The 16,652-nt window shown below is 39.7% G+C and overlaps 1 protein-coding gene across 7 annotated transcripts in view; it reads right to left on the minus strand.

The window, feature by feature from the left end:
* Positions 1–14,304, minus strand: part of CTNNB1 (catenin beta 1) — a 43,917-nt gene extending 29,613 nt beyond the window's left edge. For 2 of the 7 annotated variants that reach the window (XM_058184161.1, XM_058184159.1), the window contains exon 1: positions 14,149–14,304. The gene's annotated coding sequence lies outside the window, so the exon portion shown is untranslated. Of the gene's footprint in view, positions 1–12,837; positions 12,858–13,484; positions 13,618–13,961; positions 13,981–14,148 lie in introns of those variants that run through there. The other 5 variants (XM_058184162.1, XM_058184160.1, XM_058184164.1 and 2 more) reach the window with 4 other exon arrangements.
* Between the last annotated feature and the right edge of the window lie 2,348 nt (positions 14,305–16,652).

Genomic DNA, 16,652 nt, shown 5'->3' on the forward strand with positions numbered 1-16,652 from the left:
ACTATAAAAAACATTCACCACACATAGGGTTTCTGTGGCACTCTTAAGTACCATGCAAACTGGTTGAGCAAGTACCAGAGGCAACTAATGGATTACATCATCAAACACTATTCTGTTTAATTCTCCACCCATGTAAACATTAGTAACTATGCCTTTTTTTTACTCCCTTTCTCCACAAGCCATTTTCATTTAAGAAAAAATATTGTAGTTTTCTATTTTAATTTACTTCAAATTGTCATTCACTAGCACTGTATTGTTTAAATGAAGGCTAACATAACCAAAACATTTCAAAAAAACTTTTCCTCATCAGTTACAAGCACATTATTCAAAAGACATAAACAAATCTACTACTTTAGCCATAAATGTATTTTTAATTTATATACTGTCTTTTATATAGGAGTTCCTCAATATAATTGTCTTGAGGTAGTTAGGCTAAAGAATACGATTGGCCCACTCCCAGACTAGATACTGGCAAACCATTTTGTCTCCAGCTCCCTTTCTTCTCTCAACTGAAGAATGACCTTCAGTTTAGGAAAGTGAACATATTGATGCTGATGAAGAGTTAGTTAGTCTTGGTTAGTTCAGATTTCAGGAAATCTATATTAATTTTTAAATGAAAATAGTTTAATTCAAAATAACTAACATGTCTGGGTTATTGCAGTGTGTTCTACATGTAAGTTCTAATTTTAAAAATTCTATGTTATTTTAATCTATGTTTTCTGTCAGAAATATTTCAGAATGGAGTTTTTAAAGTAAAGAACCGGTATTTCATTTATATAAATAGTATGGCCAATAAGAAGTTAATAACATATATTTTAATTTGGTAAGATGGTCTTTAAAAATATGCATTATAAATGGCTTGCTTAAACTAAGCATTGATTTTTTTACAGACAAACATGCAAAAATGTTCTGCTTTGTAGTTGTGTTACAATTTGAAAAAAGCAGGCGATATAAAATTTTACATGTCCCAGAAAATTAACCACAACAAATATTAATATTCCCCATGACTTATGGTAAAAATGGCAACAGAAAAAATCCACTAAACTCCACATTATGACACTTATGTTTGAGATAGGACATTTTGACTTTATTTTACTTGTAAAACCAATGGGAAAACATCAAAATTTGAAAATGAAAAAGCTCAAGTATGTGACAGAATTAAAACTTTTAATTTGCTTTTTAAACCACTAACTTCATCTTTCAGTGTTCATAAACTGGACAGCAGATCATAATGTCTGATTAATATTGATCAGACATCACCTGATTGTAGCCTTTATCTTTAAAAGTGCATTAAAAAGAGCAATAAACTAATACACAGCTTATCTTTTCAACTAAGACAGGTTCTATAATGAATTATCGTAGAACATAATACCTATTAAGATCAAGAGTAACAGTCTAACAGGATGGTTAGCCAACAGTTCCATAAACAAATCAGTATCTAAGTCCCCAGCTTAAAATAAAGTGAAAAATTATAGTAGATATATCAGCTTCACCCTCTAATGTCATTTGGACCTCTACTTTCAAGGGATATGCTGTCATAGTAAGCAATGGACCTGCTATAAATACATGCATATAACAATCAGGGATTACCCTATTCTTAAAATATTTAATAATATTTAACAAATACTGGAACAAAGTGTTCATAATTGGCAACAATATTTTTAAATGGCAAACAAGCTCTTTTGAGCAGGTAGTGCAGTTCATTTTGTCTGAACTTCTGACTTGATACTATCTGTAATATCAAATAGTAAAAAATACTAACGTATTCCATCTCCCAACTGTTTACAGTGATACCATCTTTTCTGGAGATTCTTTGCAAACTCTTTCATTCTATATTTTGGTAAAGGTTCTCACAATTATAATGTGCAAGTATCTACAAGAAACTTTTAAAGCCGGAACAAAATTGGAACAGCCTGACTAGCATGTGGGATTAGCAACAGCACTTAGATTTAACACAGCCTACTGTATTTTACAAAGTCAGCATATTTTCCCAAAAATCTGGGTCCACATTTTACCAACCTCAGAAGGGTGGAAAGCTGAGTCAACTTTGAGCTGCTGAGAATTGAACTGCTGGCAGTCAGCAGAATTAGCCTACAATACTGCATTCTAACCACTGTGGCACCATGGCTCTTAACACATGTACTGTATTTTTCAGACTGTAAGATGCTCCAGACTATAAAATGCACTTAGCTTTTGGGGAGGAAAACAAGGGGGGAAAAATCTGCCTCTGACTTCCAGCAATTTGTCTCCTTCAGCAAACAACCTGGTCAGCTTCAGCACAGCCTGATTTAGCACAAGCAGCTGATTGGCGGTTGGATCCACCTCCCGGAATACCACCTATCAGTTGTTCCAGGCTGTGGAGATTGCCGCTGCCCATCACCACCACCACCACCTATTGCTGCCTTCGTGTGTCCAGTTTTTGGCCTCTGCATGTACCATTTTAGGCCCATTCCACAAATGGGACGCGCGGAGGCAGTGATAGGTGGCAGTGTTGGGCAGCAACAGCTATGATGGGTGGTGGCAATCCCTGCAGCCTGGAACAGCTGATAGATGGTATTCCGGGAGGCGGATCCAACTGCCAATCAGCTGCTTGTGCTAAATCAGGCTATGCTGAAGCTGATCAGGCTGTTTGCTGCAAGACAAATTGCTGGGAGGCAGAGGCTGGCCGGTGGGTGGGCAAGGCTTCGGTAACATTCACTCTATAAGATGCACAGACATTTCCACCCACTTTTGAGGGGGGGGGAGTGTGTCTTATACACCAAAAAATACAATATTTGAGGTAACTGGGAACAATGCAAGTTCAAATTTAGAAAGTATATACTATATAAAAATGGAACAATCTTCCTTTTATAGGATCAAAGTTGGAAGTAGTCAGAGAAACTATCTAATCCAGCTTTCTTCTTGGTACAAAACATGTAAAGCATCTAATCAGAATCTGCAGGTTCAAATCATTGGTTCTGATCCTATTTTCCAGGGCAAAAGAGAACAAGCCATACCTTTCTAGATATAACCTTGATCAGTGCAATCCTAAAATATGTACTTTCATTAATGTACTGCAATAAAAGAAGCATTCTCCAAAGTTGATTTCTACAAGTCGTCTGCAGTATTATCTCCTGTGCAAGGTTGAATTGAGCTGTCTGCCCTCTAGTAAAGATCTAAAAAAATATTCTGATAGGATGCTCTCTGTTCCAGAGATTCTAGAGTTTGGGGCTTTTTTTGCTCATGTCCCCTTTCTGAGCTGTCTGACCCGTTATCTGGGAAAAGGGGTCATTGTTTATAATTACATTATATATTATAAGTTTTCAGTATTTCAGTGTTTATGCTCTTTGTGCCAGCCTCTTGAAGAGTCACAGCAGGCCATCCCACCATTCACGAAACAGCTGATTCATGGGTGCCGCTAAGGCCGCCTCCTCCAGCAAGCGTGCCTGCTTTTGCATTTAATTGCGGCTGCAAAAGAAGTCGGAGGCCAAGAGTCGGACCCCACACGCCTTGGACCCTGCTTACCTTTGTCAAAATTTGAAAAATAAAAAATTGTCAAAATTGTCTAAATTGACAATGCTCTATCAAATCCTGTTCCTCTCAAAAGTGGCGTTCCCCAAGGCATGGAACATGGAATACTTTGAAACCAACGCTTTAGATAAATCTAAACTCAAACCCAAACTCTGGTTTAGATACATAGATGACATTTTTGTAATTTGGCCACATGGAAAGGAGAAAATGGACAACTTCCTCATACATCTCAACAGCCTACACCCCAAAATACAATTCACTATGGATATAGAAGCTAACAACCTTCCCTTTCTGGATGTCCTAATCTACAAAAAACTCAACGGCTCCTTAGGACACACTATCTACCAGAAAAACACACACCAACCACTACTTAAACGCACAATCACATCACCACCCTGCACAGATCAACTCTGTAGCCAAGACTCTCATCTCCAGAACCAAACGCCTAGCTGACAAAGACCACCTGAAAACTGAATTACACATTCTCACAAACGTATTAATCTCCAATGGATTCCAAAGAAACACAATTACCAACCTAATCCAAAGGGAGACACCACCCAAGAACCAAGACACAGGACAATGGCATCGCCCTCCTCCCGTACATCAAAGGCACAACAGATAAAATCAGCAAAATTCTCCACAAACACAACATCAAGACAGCTTTCTGCACAGACCAAAAAATAGCCAACATCTTAAGAAACCCCAAAGACAAGATCCATCTAGAAAACCAAGGAGTCTATGAAATACCATGCAAAATCTGCCCAGCCACATACATTGGACAAACTAATAGGAGAATAAATGCATGCATCGCAGAACACAAGAACAGTCAGAAAAGAAGAAAAAAACCTCCTCCTTTTTCCAGCACCTTAAAACCACAGGACATGAAATTGATTTTGAAGGAATCAAATTAATCTCCAAAACTGAACACTATAACAAGAGAATAATTATGGAAGCCATCGAAATAGAGAAACACCCCCACAACATGAACAAACGGGATGTGATATCTCCCACCTGCCAGACATCTGGAAACTAGCCTTAGTCAACAAACGAGTCCCAGCCACGAAAATTGACACTGGACCCAGGAGAACACACAACACCACCACCAATCATCCTCACCAGATTCAAACCCAAACCCATCCCATAGACGAAATACAACCACCATCCAGAAGCCAGACCATGCTGGCACCACTGCCTGCTCCCCGCTGATCCCCACACAAAGCAAGCTGACACACGCTAGGAACACATGACAAGACCTCGGACTCGGAGCCAAACCAAAACCCGGGATGCTGCATCACAGCCATCTGCTCAAGACATTACATCACAGAACTCCAGAGGCCACAACACCAAAGCTCAGGAACAAAAGACTAGGACCACACCCATACAGAATGCTACGAAACAGCCAACCAATCTGCAAACACCCACTCCATCTACCAATCAAGATGCAACCACACAGCCAACCAACTCGCTCACAGCAACACTCCCCACCTCCCCACCAGTATTTATAGAGACTGCAGCTCTGACCACACTTTGCTCACACAAGCACGAAGCCAAAAGCACCAGCCTGAAGATGAGTGAGACCTCGTCAAAATGTCACCAAAATACTCTCAACCTTACATATGCCAAGACCTACATACCTATACCCATGAAAACCTGAATATGCCAAGACCTACATACCTATACTCATGAAAACCTACGAAAACAAATATATATATATATATATATATAAAATATAGATAAAATGTTTAAATGCAAAAAAAACTGCAATTCTGAATATCTTTAGGACATATATGTTTCCAGTTACAAACAATAAAGAAAACTTAAATTTGCAACTCCAGGACATTTAAGCCACAATTAACATTAAGTCTTGAGATTTCTGAAAATTATCCAATTATCCAACTTTACCTGGTTGATTTTAACAGACATCTGTAGGTATTGTTTTAAACCATAGTTGTGTAAAAACATGAATTGGTCAATAATAGCTTTATTCATGGTCTTTTATACTTAACATTGGCTTATACAACTTTTGTTTTTTATTTTTTAAATGGAATTTGTTTAGATTGTCTGCATTCATCTAATCTAGAAGCAGCATACAAACATTTAAATCTGTAAACATTAAAATGATAAAACAAATAATAATGTATTATTATTTAAAAATGAAGGGAGATTTTTCCAATTATCCAAATCTTATTTTTATTTAGTATTTTATCATAATTATCCTCCTTAATTGACGAGCACCTCGCTGTAAGCCAAATCCCTAAATATTTTATTTTCTTGGTTATATTTATGATTTTGTCTTCCAATTCATTTTTTTTTATTTGCATTTATATCCCGCCCTTCTCCGAAGACTCAGGGCGGCTTACACTATGTCAAGCAATAGTCTTCATCCATTTGTATATTAAATAGAAAGTCAACTTATTGCTCCCAACAATCTGGGTCCTCATTTTACCTACCTTATAAAGGATGGAAGGCTGAGTCAACCTTGGGCCTGGTGGGGCTTGAACCTGCAGTAATTGCAAGCAGCTGCTGTTAATAACAGACTGTCTTACCAGTCTGAGCCACAGAGGCCCTGTGATTTTGATCACGTGACCATGGGGATGCTGTGACAGTCATGTGAGGATGAGGTATAACAGACTTTTTTCCCTTCCATTGTAACTAAGTGAACAGTTGTAAGTCAAGTACTATCTGTAATCGGGGACTATTTGTATTAAATAGGAAAATGCTTTGTTTTCCAACCATGGATTAAATTTTTGACTTTAGGTGAGATTTTTTGTTATTAATTTAGATTTATTTTTGTTTATCTTGAGTCCCGCTACTTTTTGTTTATCTTGAGTCCTGCAGAACCGCTACGATTAAAATGAATATTTTGCAGAAAATTTTATTTCTGTTCCAAATCATTCCAATAAAAGTAGGGAAAACATTCTTTCAAGAGTTGAATAAATTAATTACTAAATTTATATGGCAAGAGAAAAAAGGATTAAATTAAAATTGCAAGACACGAACGACAAAGGGGGTTTGGCTTTACCAGACTGGGAATTCTACTACGAAGCATCAATTATCACATGGCTAAAAGACTGGATGGAATGGGAAAATAGAAGAATTCTAGCAATAGAAGGTCACGATTTGCAAGTGGGGTGGCATGTATTCCTTTGGGACGACAAATACAAAACACATAAATATTTTCAAACACACATAATTAGGACTGCTCTGATACAGATTTGGAAAAAACAAAAACATACAAGAATCCCAATGTGGCTATCTCCAACAGAAATAATGAAACACCCAAATTTATTACACATAGACAAGATAATTAGATACAAGATTTTAGTAAATATACAGGAAAATTTGAGAACAAAACACGAATTGGAAAAAGCAATAGGCAGGGAGGTAAATTGGTGGTCATACACACAAATTGTTGTGTCTCTGCCCCCACCCCCCAGGCAGCCCTCCTGCCAGAAAATGACTTGGAGCCGGGCCTGCTGCCAGAAAGTGCCTTGGAAAGTGAGGGGGAAGGGCCCTCAGGACTTACCTTGGGAGCACTGGCTTCCTGGCTCAACTCCAGGAGCTAGAAGCAGGCCAGGTGGAAGAGATAACGAGGCCTCCATCCCCTGACTCTTCCCCCCCAGGCCACGCCTGCAGACCCAGCCGACGGCAATCAGGCTTGGTTGGACCCTAGGTTTCATAGGCAAGAGAGGAGGGAACAACAGAAGCAGGGGTGCGGTAGGCCTAGGAAGTGCTGAGTCATGGAGCCACACCCCACAGGATATAAAAGGCAGCAAGAGCTGCTGTGACTCTTTGTAACAGGCAAGTCCACTGATTGACTAAGAGCTGAAGTTTGTTCCTGGGTGACTCACCAGCGTCGTGGAAGATAACGAAGGCTCTTGGCAGATGCTGGCTATTCTGCTGCCAGAGCTGATAGTGCCAGCTAATTAAGCCATCACTTGGACATAGGTAAAGGAGGACAGAACACAAATACAATCAAGAGTAGCAAGAACTGGATAAAATTGTACATGGAACAAAGCTAAAATTAATCAGTAAAATATATGAATACCTATTGCGACATAAAATGGAAGATGAGGTGGTTAATGAAACAATGATCAAATGGGCAAAAAACTTCGGATACAATATAGAATTGGAGAAATTGGAAAAAATGTGGAAAACAAATATAAAAATGACAATGTCAGTGACATTCAAGGAAAACCAGTTGAAAATGTTTTATAGATGGCACCTTCCACCTGCAAGGCTTGCTAAGATGTACCCAAATAGCTCCACACTATGTTGGAAGTGTAAAAAGATATATGGAACGTATAACCATACATGGTGGACATGCCCAACAGCAAAAATATTCTGGGTTAAAATTAAAAAGTGGCTGGAAGAAATAACTAATCAACATATAGACTGGAGATCAGACCTTCCTGTTGGGAATATTCAACATGAAATATAGTAAAGAAATAGGATACCTAATTCTACATATAATAACAGTTGCCAAAATAGCATACGCACCGAAGTGGAAAAACGAGAATATACCAGCGGAGGAGGAGGTGATAAAGAAAATCTTGGAATGTGCTGAGATGGACAAACTAACAAAGGAGTTAAAAGAAAAAGAAGAGTCGAAATATTACATAGTATGGAACAAATTGCATAATTGGCTAGAGAATAGAAATACTAGATGATGAAAAAAGGTGAAAAGCTTATATACATATATATATATATATATATATATAAATAAAAAATGGCAATGTATGAAAGAAAATGAATATTCAGAAGGATAGATAGGATTGAAGACAAAAAGAAACGAGAGAATGGGACAAAAAAAAAGGAAAAGTACAATTAAAAGAAATGAGAAGGAGAATAAGGATGTAAATATGAGAAAAATAAAGAAACGAAGCTGATGTAAAAAAGAAATATATGCTTTATGTCAATGTGTTATGTATTTTTTTTTGTAGACAGAAAGATAGAGAGCTAGATAGATAAATAGAATGAAGGGGGAGAAGGGACCATGAAGTGCGTAAGGAGGGATGAAGGGATCTTCTCTTAATTGAATAGCTACCTCGAAAGTGATATTCTCCTCTTTGGCTCCAAGCCAACTGACATAGCCAGGTCTTTAGGCCCTTATGAAAGATCAGAAGGATGGAAGTGTACCCCACTTGGGAAGGAAGCAGGATGTTCCAAAGGAAAAAGGCTCTTCTCGTGGACCCCACTAGCCAAAATTCCTTAACAACAATGTCTGCAGCATGCCCTTTCTATAGGCATGGGTACAGTGAATCAATCCCAATGGAGTGAGATAACCTGGAACCATGCTGTGAAGCCTTTAAAAGATGGTAATCAACAACTTGAATTGTACTCGGAAGCAAACCAGCAGCCAATGCAGCTTGTGGAATAGTAGTATAGTATGGCCCAACCTAGAGCCCCCAAGAACTGTGCCACCACATTCTGCATCAGCTTCCAAATACTCTCCAAGGGTAACCCCATGTAAAATGCACTGCAATAGCCCAGGCATACTAATTAGGCCGCAATAGCTTGCATAAGAAATGTTATTTTTCCCTAATATGAAAAACTGATTCCAAACTCTGAAGACCACCATTACGTTGTCTACAAAGCTCCACTGTCAACAGGGAAGGGGAATGTGTTTTCTTTTTTAACCTTCATGATCTAGCCCCAATGAGTATATTCAAAAGCATAGTTTAAAAAAAGTTTACTGTACTTTTCGGAATACTTTCTCCCCCTTAAAAGAGGGTGAAAATGTTGGTGCACCTTAAACACTGAATACAGCCATTTTTGGCCTCCTGAAACCCCATTTCATTTTGCAAAAAACGGGCCAATTTTTCACAAAAATGGGATGCACATTGGGTTTGGGAAGACTGCAGAGTGCTTCTGGGGGCCGGGGCAGGGCAAAAACTGGATACGCTAAGGCCGAAAACTATTTTTTTTTCTTGTTTTCCTCTTTGAAATCTTGGTGCGTCTTCTACTCCAGTGAGTTTTATAGTCCAAAAAACACAGTATTTAAGATTCCTGTTACATGATAAACCTTAGCAACAGGCCTACCATCTATTACCTATGTTCCAAGAGCTAAATGATCATGTTAATGAAACTGTCTATTTATTCCTGTAAAGGAAAAGTGAGGCCAGTCCGATGCAATAATTAAGAAGCAACTGTTTTATCTGATACACAAAGACTATTCCACTATAATGGAAATAGTATAAAATAAATTGCACATTTAAAATGTAGATCTCCTCTCCCTATCAATTATTATAAAATAGCAATATATGATTGTAAAAATTCTAAGCATAGCATGGATTACAAATTGTAAATAACAATTTACTTATTTACTAAATCAAGGGTCCCCAACCTTTTGGACCTCAGGGACCACCAAGTTCATAATTTTAAATCCTGCAGACCACTGGGGTGGGAGGGAGAGGCTCAGTCGCCTTTAACCAGTGCACCATTATTTTTTGCACAACATAACCAAGGCAATGCAGCAAAAAAGCAAAACTAACAAATCTCAGTTCCCACGCTTCATGCTAAGTTTCTTTTAAGAATTTATATTCATTCCCATATTAAATGCATAGGCATATTCATACCTGGGATTTATCTACCAATCCAATACAAAGAAAAGTTTTGAAAGCTTCTAAGCTGGTGTTTCTAAATCTTTGTTTTTAAATCACACAGGCAAAAAAAAAGCAGGTTGGAAGCAAATGGGGGACTTGGGAAAGTAATGATTGGGGGAGAAAATCAACGAGAAAACAGGAGATGTCAGAAAGGGATGGCCAATGTAAATAATAATTTTTAAAAATCACAATCAAAGGGGATTTGAGCAGCTAACACTGAAAAAGTGAACTTTGGAAAGTGCCAGCTGGGTACAAAAAGAGGAAGGGTCTTCTTTCCCCCCCCCCCAGAAAGAGCTGCAGGGCAAGAAGGGGAAAGGGCCAGGCGGGAGACAAGCCTTTGTGTGGAAAAGTCAGGCAAAGATACCCTACTACCAGGTTTCCTCCTTCTCCTCCTGGAACCGCTGCTGCTCTTCTTCCTTTTCTTCCCGGTGGTAGCCATCCAACCTCTGAAGAACCAGTATTTCCACCTCATCCAAAAGGCTGGCTGGGGGCAGAAGGATGGAAGGGATGGCGAGGGCTTTATGGGGTCCCCCTGATGGAGGATGGCTTGAAGTAGGCAAAGGGCTCGACTTGGCATATGAGAGCTGGCACTGGGCTTGACCTATCGGCTGGAGGGGAGCTGCTGCGGAGGACTGACGAGGGGGTGCTTGGGGCTAGGAGTTCTTGGGGCTCGGAGCGGTAAATCACATTCAGAAAGTGCTACAGCAGAGAGAAGCAGCCGGAGTCAACCCTGGCTTTGCTGTCCATTGCAGACATTAGATTGGCCCCCTGCAAACTCTTATCTCTTGAGGAGCCCAGCCAAAGTTTCCAGTGCTGCTTCAGCAAGCACTTCTTGAGAGATGAGAGTTTGCAGGGAGCCAATCTAGCGTCTGCAATGGGCAGCAAAGCCAGGGACAATTCCGGCTATTCTCTCTGCTAACAGGCAGCCAAGCTAACTGCCTGAAGGACCTTATCCTGTCTCTGGGAATCAAGGCGTGGCGCAGGAAACCTTGGCTGGGCTCCTCAAGAGAAATGGAAAGATTTCTCTGCATATCACCAAAATTTTCTCACGGACCACCGGTTGGTGACCACTGAAGCCATTTGGCAAAATCTAACATTTGTTCTTCTACAAATGTGGAATCATACTGATTTCTTTATATCCATATTATTACTTCATAGAAACAACTGCAATTGTAACTACTTCATTTGCTCCATGGAATATAAAGTTCCTTTCAATGTCTACAGATATCTAACAGCTAGGGCTGGATAAGTTTGAGATGCCTAAATGTGGAGTCTTTAGGAGTTCAAATAGTTTAGCATAGGAGTTTTCTCTCAACAACTTAAAGAGGAGAGAACTTATTCATGTCCATTTCTTTCTGCATAACATTCATACTATGACTCACCACTAATAAATGTTGGAAACTGCATTACACCTTTGAGGAGCTTCAAGTTCCTCAATCCCAATTACAAAAATCTAATATAGCTAACAATGGAACAATTCAGTCAAATGTTAAGGTGGAAACTTTTCTATTCTCAAAAAAAACACACGCGCATATACACACAAATAATAAGGACAGGTAACCTGCTTGGCATGTAAATAAACTGCATCCTCTACATTTAATTTTGAGTTTAAGATTAAGTTTAAAATTAAGAATAGCTATCTTTTCAGTATCTCATAAGCAATACAATTCACAACTTATCAAAAATACAAACCAAAAAAAAACTCTTCAGCTGAATAGATGTGTGTGCTACCCAAATAGATTGTAGTTCTCTTTTTTAAGATTAAAGAACTGTAGCAGCAATTAGAAATTTAGAACAAAACTCAATTCATTAAGACATATTGCAAAACATACTGTAAAAGCTTTTTAGGTATGAATTCAATACTAATTTACCTGATGTCTAAGCTCATGAAAGCAAAGGATCACATACACAAAGTGCTATGGTTGTCACAATACCAGTTATCAATTACTGCTTACAAACAAGGCAGCATTTAAATTCTATCTTAAATAGAATTGAGCAAAGTAAAACACAATTCATTTTGAACACAAGTTGGTATGTCACTCATGTGGGACAAACTAAAATACTGTATTACAAACATTCTAATCCTCACTAGCATTGTTTTCCAGTACATAATATTCTAGATTTATTTTCTTCATCCAGAAACCAGTTTTCTAAAGCTGCACAAAATGCTATAAAATATAAAAATGAAAACTAAGCTAATATGTACAAACTAGCTAAAACATGCTCTTAAACATTCTATAATAAATTTTGAGGATTATATTATAAATTTCTTGTTGAAAACTGTACCTAACTTTTAATAGTACAAGAAAATGCTGCAATCTGTCTCTGGAATCAGGTTGCCTTAACAAATCTAATAAATATTTTTCTCCTAGTTAGGTTATAAAGGGACTATTTCTGATTCAAACTAGGAGCTACTTAGAATTAAAAATTGATTATAGTTGAACAAAAAATACTATTAAATTATTAAGTTCATAAACTTTTAAATGCATCCACCAAAAGAAAAATCTTCTGTCCAATGACACTTTTGTATAGAATTTTGCATAAACTCTATTAAGGACAAGGTTAAACACTTTTTGATTTTATTCTAAATGCTTATCATTTCATTACCAACTTAAATCATTTTAAATTTATTTAGATTCAAAACCATGATTGTTCAATACAATATTAGCAAATAATTAAGGGCAATCGTCTAAATTTGTAGACAATATATTGTTGCACTTACATTATTCCTCTGTTCAGTTAAAAAAAGTAACATTGAAAGATAATCAAGCAACAACACTTAGTAATGTCGCAATGAATTTTATTAAAAAAACAAACCGCAAACTTCTGAGTAACAATAAACAACACGAACTGAAATATCTTATTGAGAAATCTTAACTGTGCGGGATCTATTAACATCGAGGGCCTCGGCCTGCACACCAATCAGCAAAACACCTTTCCTCCAATTCTTCGCCGCAGTTACTCATCTAACTCTTTAAAATGTCTCGGTTACACCCGGATTCAGAACAGCGGAAATTCGAAACGCCCTGTTCCTAAGTCGAGAGCGCGTCTCCAGCAAAATATGCACATTTTATCAAGACAAAGCTGGTAGTGCAGGAGATACCTATGTTTCTAGGTGCAACGATGCCGTGCAGATTATTTAAATAAACCCGAGGCTTCCCCCTTTTTGTCTTTGCAGATTAAAGCCACGAGTAAATCTGAAACGAATGCCTTCAGTCTCAGTAGCTCCTACAATTACCGCCGCGCCCAACCTACCGCAGTTCAAGTCGACACTGCATAGAAAACTCCCACCCCAAATTCAACCTAAAGCCTGGGGACCTCTGCTAGTTTCGGTTCTCCAGCAACCATTCCCACTCCACCTGGACTTACCGAGCCTCGTTTTACGAGTAGAGGACACCGGCTACCTCCACTTTTCAGCGTGCTCGCCTATCTCAAGCTTCTCCACCTAAAATCCTTCCGAGACCCATGTTTACCTTCTGCAAAGGCCGCCTCAAAGGCCTTACGGAAGATAGAAGTGTAAAAGAATAATGGAGAGGGGCTCCAGGTCCCCGTCCCGCACATGAAACCCACCCCCGCCCAGTCTCCAAAAGACACACAGATCCCGGAGTGTATCCCCACCACCTTTCAGGGAAACCTTGGTTCCCGCTCTTGCGCTGTTTTGATTTTGTTTAATCATCTGAATCTATTCTTTGTTTTCATCATTAAAAAAAAACAACACAGGCGTTATTTACCCCACCCAGTCACTTCCTGTGTGGGATCAACATACTCCATCTTTGTCTTCCTCCCCCACTGAAGGCCCCGCGACCGAACCGATCCCGTGACAGAAAAAAATCACCGAGACCCAACTCAAGGTTCCGTGAAGAAGGTAAAAAGGAGCCTCGAAGAAGCACAAGCACTGGCGGAAAGGCGAAGCGCAGAGTCCCGCACAGGTCGTGCCTCCAACTATGACCGCCTTTGTTGCTCTTGCTATTTTTCTAGCCAAACACGGGCCACTCATGAGTTTCCACCTTTCCCCTTTCTGCGGAACTCGTACCGGTTCTCGCCGTCCACCGCGGCCGCTATAGCTGAACCGACTGCGAGGGTATACGAGAGAGACTTAAAATGGCGCCGCGCACAAGGAGCTTCTTATAGCGACTCCAGGAACTCGATTGTATCCTGCCGCCACCTCGCCAGGCCTTGCGCGCAGCAATCCACAGATTACCCACCCAGGACGCGCACACACATAGAAAAGAAGAAATAGTGCGCCTCTATCCTTCCTCTTTCGTTTGCGCGCGCGCACATAAAAACATGAACATAAACCAGGCGGAGGGAGATAAACGAGGGGGGGAGCTCTTACCAGACGCTGCTAAAGGAGTTTTGGAAAGACGAGGAATTGTGGGTATGGGGAAGTAGGGGAGCAGAGTCTGTAGAAGAACTAGCCACAAAGGGTGCAGGGATTCAGCTCTGAATTGAGGCGTGATGAGGCTGAACAAGGAGGGCAGGGAGTTGATCGACCGCTGTTAGAGAGCAAGAGACTTTTTCCGGGGACTGGCAAGGAGAACGATACTCGTAGCCTGAAGGCAGGAGGAAGTTTAATGGTTGGCTGCAGAGTAAGCCCTCTTTAAAGGTTCAGGGAACTTCTCGCGCTCAAGTCTACCGTACAATTCGTGTGCTTTTTCATTCAAGATTTATCATAGAGGGAGAATAATTACGGTTTCCTCCTCATTTGGAGCCGCGAAAACGAAATTGTTGACGAAATGTTCTGTTTTTCTTCTCAGAGTTTCCGACGATACTGCTGCTAACTTGCATTCTCGTTGGAGACAAGTAAAATAAGAACGAAGTGAAATCTTCGGGATTGTATCGATTTCCTTAGTGCTTTTGTTCCGTTTGACTGGACGAATACCTATCTCCGAATAGTATCCCATCTCCATCATCTCTAACCGTTCCCGCCCTCTCCCAATAAGGCATCCCTTTAAATTTAAGTTCTGGACGGGTTTCGGGAAAGGAGGTGGCGGCAACTTTCTCATGTTAGTCCTAAAAGCTCTTTGCATTTCCCTCAATACTCGGCACGGAGCGATTACTAAAGCACACAATCTACGTGTTTTTCTATTACAATCCAGCTACATTTACAGAGGGTGAATGAGTGGAGGTGCAGATGTTAGATTATAATAAGTGTAATATTTCCGTAGATTATTTTGCAAATGTGCCTAGCATAGGTTAAATATGCGATTTTTATATATGTCAGTTATAAATTCGAAGTCTATATTTGCATACGAATATCTACAACACTTGGCTTACTCCCGAACGTTTTTGGGAGTAAGCCAATTCACGCGAACTCATGTAATTTCTAATAAACACATACTGTATTCTCGATTCAAGACTTTTTTAAAAAAATACAATTTTATATGCGTTGTAACACTTTTTAAAAATGCTTTTTCAAACTGAAATTTTACATTATCGTAGTTTTAATATTTAATACGATCTGACATTTTGGTCGATTAATTTGAAAATCTGGGACTACATTCTTAAATGTTTTCTAATTTGTTCCTGTAGATTTCCTCCAAGATCACGTCCTTTAATTTAAACTGTAAACTGCATGGAAATTAACTGCACGTGGAAATTCCACATAACGTTTCGCTTATGTACCAGAGTTTATCTTGCTCAGGTCAATCGGGTGATGAGCCCCTTCCTGGCCATAACCTACATTTATTTGTCAAGAGTCTCACTGGGTTAAGTGATTGATGAATCTACAATCATACCACACTTAAAAACTGACCAACTCGCTGCCTCATTCGTTCTAGAGCAAATATTTACACGAAAGGTGCGTTTGGCAAGGAGGCAAAGAAACCTGGGTAGCTTCTGGGCTGTTGCACGACTTTAACGCTTCCTAACGCAAACTACTACACTCGAACAAGATGGGATCCGGACCAAGTGGGCCAAGGGCGCTGTTTATTGTTTTTCCTTGGCTCCGCCTTTGTTCCCAAGCGAGGAGTTCCAGGCCGGAACTGAGAAGTTAGGGTCTCGGGGAAGCTACGTGGGGAAATAGAATTTGCCTAGAGTATTACCTCCCTCCATCCGCTCCTGCATTTGCACCTTTTCATGGTCTGATTATGTACTGTTATTCTATGGGCTGTCCTGGGAAGTCTGGATTTCTACGCGAGACTTTTCTCTTATTCTGGCGGTTTTAGTATGCATGCCACTGGGTTGCCGATCTCAATGAATTCAAGGGGATTTACAACCGAGTAAACAGGCATAAGATTAGCTTGCAGAATTAAGCAACGTGTGCTTTATTTGATAGTTATTTTACAGTCTGTTGTTTCTACAAATCAGTGTGTGTGGTCATGCAGCTGTTATGCCACAACACAAACTTGAGTTTTAGGTTGGCTAGGTGGTGTAGCCTAGCTAGGTGGCTCAGTGGCTAAGACGCTTAGCTTGGTGATCAGAAAGATCAATGGTGCGAATCCCTAGTGTAGCCCTCCTGTGTGAGCAGGGGGTTAGACCTCCAAGGTCCCTTCCAATTCCATTACTGTGAGCTGTTGGCACAATCTTGGGGGGGGG

The sequence above is a fragment of the Ahaetulla prasina genome, chromosome 4 (assembly GCF_028640845.1).
Source record: "Ahaetulla prasina isolate Xishuangbanna chromosome 4, ASM2864084v1, whole genome shotgun sequence".
NCBI classification, from domain to species: Eukaryota; Metazoa; Chordata; class Lepidosauria; order Squamata; family Colubridae; genus Ahaetulla; species Ahaetulla prasina.